The sequence below is a fragment of the Oryctolagus cuniculus genome, chromosome 12 (assembly GCF_964237555.1).
Source record: "Oryctolagus cuniculus chromosome 12, mOryCun1.1, whole genome shotgun sequence".
NCBI classification, from domain to species: Eukaryota; Metazoa; Chordata; class Mammalia; order Lagomorpha; family Leporidae; genus Oryctolagus; species Oryctolagus cuniculus.
The window spans coordinates 12,796,166-12,799,506 of record NC_091443.1 but is presented as its reverse complement, the minus strand read 5'-3'; positions in this window follow the sequence as shown (position 1 = coordinate 12,799,506).

Sequence of the window (3,341 nt, the reverse complement as noted above, 5' to 3'; positions counted from 1 at the left end):
TCATTGCCCACACACACTTTGCATTCGCAGTGACCTCACTTCATCCATCTTTGTCAGTGTCTCATTATTCAGAAAGATTCTTACTCGCCCACACATCTGCACTTCAGTCCTAATTACAGTGATCCTTTGAGGACGCTGCCTAAATTAGTGTGCGTACAGTATAGGTGGCAACTTTCACATGCTCCCTGGGTCAGGTGTGTTAGTGGGTCCAGGGTTTGGCTGTTACTTAGTTAACTTGGCCACCAGAGTAAGCAGGTATTGCCCTGACATTATGTATCATCCTTGGTTTGATGACTGACTGAAAGAATACATAATTGGACTTTTCTGTTAATACCTTATGTATCAGATACCAGCGAGAGGGGGCTGGGTGGGGAGAGAGATCTTAGCTCTCCTGCTGTCTTTACCACATCTGTCCCTAGGGCCCCATATCCTGTTCCTTTCTGCTTCATTCTGTTCCAGGCAGCCACCAAAACCTCACCATGACTATGGGCAGGATTTGTTCATCTGCGAGAATTCATTTCAGTTAAGAGTCAGGAAAAAATGCCCCAATTCTGGTTTGTATTTTGGGGTGGTTTTAGAGCACTTGAAAACATTTAAATGACAATTATTACAATCAGACTGATGAGTATTGCTCTTTTAAGCACTTAATACTTTTTTTTTTTTTTTTTTTTTTTTTTTTTTTTTTTTTTTGGACAGGCAGAGTGGACAGTGAGAGAGAGAGACAGAGAGAAAGGTCTTCCTTTGCCGTTGGTTCACCCTCCAATGGCCGCCGCGGCCGGTGAGCTGCGGCCAGCGCACCGCACTGATCCGATGGCAGGAGCCAGGTACTTCTGCTGGTCTCCCATGGGGTGCAGTGCCCAAGCACTTGGGCCATCCTCCACTGCACTCCCTGGCCACAGCAGGGAGCTGGCCTGGAAGAGGGGCAACCGGGACAGAATCCGGCGCCCCGACTGGGACTAGAACCTGGTGTGCCGGCGCCGCAAGGCGGAGGATTAGCCTAGTGAGCCGCAGCACCGGCCAGCACTTAATACTTTTTAAGATAAAGTCAGATAAAGCATTATAGGAAGTTTACCAGTAGCTAAAACAAGTACCTCCAAGACTCTCCTGTTCCATTTGCAAAGTTCTAAAGATCTGGGGGCCCTGCGTGGGGAAAAGTTGGTGAGAACCCCCCCAAAAATCAGAGAAGCTTCCAGGGCCGTTCTCTGTGTGCCTTGGAGAAACAGCTCTTGCTCATCCCAGGTCTGCAATGGAGCCTCAGATTTCTGCCATTTCCACCTGAAGTCACTGAGAATGTGAATTTAGTTTGTAGCAGGTTGTTTCATTCATGCAAAATTCCCAATATCTCTGGAATTCTGAGGATTTTCATATCTAGTCTGATTCCAAAATGGTTCATACATTTTTTAAATACGATATTTTTACATTGACAAATATGTTTTACTACTTAAATTACAGAAAGACATGTTTGCTGAGAACTGTGCTTTCTGTGCTTAAAATGAGTTTAATGTTATAATAGGAAAGGGAAAATACCACTTGTTGCGGTTTCTGCAGCCCTCGACCTGGATATAGATTTTTTTCAAATGGATGTGGTTTGCTTTAGAAATATTTTGCTTCTTACCTCTTATGCTTAAGCAGTGAAGGAATTGCTGTTGTTTCTAATAATCAGGAATTAAGCACACAATTTCATCAAATGTATTTTGGTCAAACCTCATGGGCAAACAAGCAGGAAAGTCACCCAAATCAGATGTCTTTTGGCAGCATAGCCTTGGTTCCCATCACTTGGGCCTTCTCCACCTTAATTCGCTACTATGAAGTTGAGCCTCTGCAGGGAAATCATATTTGAAAATAAAATCCTCTTTATCTTTCTTTTGGGAAAGAGACACAGAAGTGCTTTATTCTTCGAAAAGTATAACAGATATCAACTCATAACCATTAGGAAGGCTGTTCTCAGAAAAACAAAATAAATGGTGGTGATGACTTGGAAAAACGGGACCCCTTGTACATTCTCAGAAATGCAAACGGCACAGCCACTGTGGGAAGCATGCCCTTACCACATGGCACAGCAATTCCACTTTTGGGCAGAGATATTCGTATACCATGTTTATAGCAGTATTATTCACAGGAGCCAAAAGGTAGAAGAAACTCAGTGTCCTTCAGTGAATGAAGCAAAATGTAGTATCTGCATATTATGGAATATTACTCTTCCTTAAAAATAAAATTCTAGTGTTGAGGCACAGCAGGTTAAGCCATCCCTTGATTTGCCAGTATCACACATCAGAGTGCTGTTTTGCATCCCAGCTGTTCTACTTCCAATCCAGCTCCCTGCTAATGTGGATTGGAAGGCCTCAGAAGATGGTCCAAGAGCTTGGGCCCCTGCCACACACACAGAAGACTCAGAGGGAGTTCTAGGCTTCTGGTTTCAGCCCAGACCAGCTGCAGACATATTTGGCATTTGGGGAGAGAACTAGCTAATGCAAAATCTTTCTCTCTCTCTCCCTCTCCCTCTCCCTCTCCCTCTCCCTCTCACTCTCCCTCCCTCCCTCTCCCTCCCTCTCTCAGTATCTTTCTGTGTCATTCTTCTTTTCAAATAAGTAAATATATTTTAAATGATAAGAGCATTCTAACAAGTGCTACAATGTGGATGTACCTTGAGGACGTAATGCTAAGTGAAAGGAGCCCATCACAGAAGACAGATGATGTAAGATTTCCCTTGTAGGAGGTCCCAAGAGTAGTAAATGCATAGAGGCAGAACACCTAGGGGTGGTTTCCGAGGACTGGGGGCAGCGAGGGACGAGGGCTTAGTACTTAATGGGTAGAGCATTTCAGTTTTATGGGCTAAAGAGTCCTCAAGATGGGTCATGGTAAATGTCTTAATATTGCTAATGGTACACAATGATTAAGATGACAACTATTATGCGTATTCTGTCACAATTAAAAAAAAAAAAACAGTGTCAAGGATGTGTGCATGTCTGGAGATGGAGAAACCACTCGTCATTCTGTGCCAGATGTGTTACTGGGTGAAGGCACAGCCCTGTGCCTGAGGCCTGTGTGTGCTCTGCAAACACTGTGTAATACTCAGGCACTTTAACTTCCCCTTCAGGTCACTGTGCCCTGAGCCGTTGTAGCTTCTCTCTGGTTCCCATCACCTGGCATTAGTGTAGCTGAGGCCCAGTGGGGCCAGCAGAGTGTTCTGATTCAGGCTGGAGGATGGAGGCTCACCCCAAACACCGGCCCAGAGGCTCAGCCCACCAACCCAACTTTTTGTTTTTCTTTCCTCCTCATCTACCAAGGTAAAATGAAATGCACAAATGAGACAAACATGACCCATTCATGCACCTGGCTAA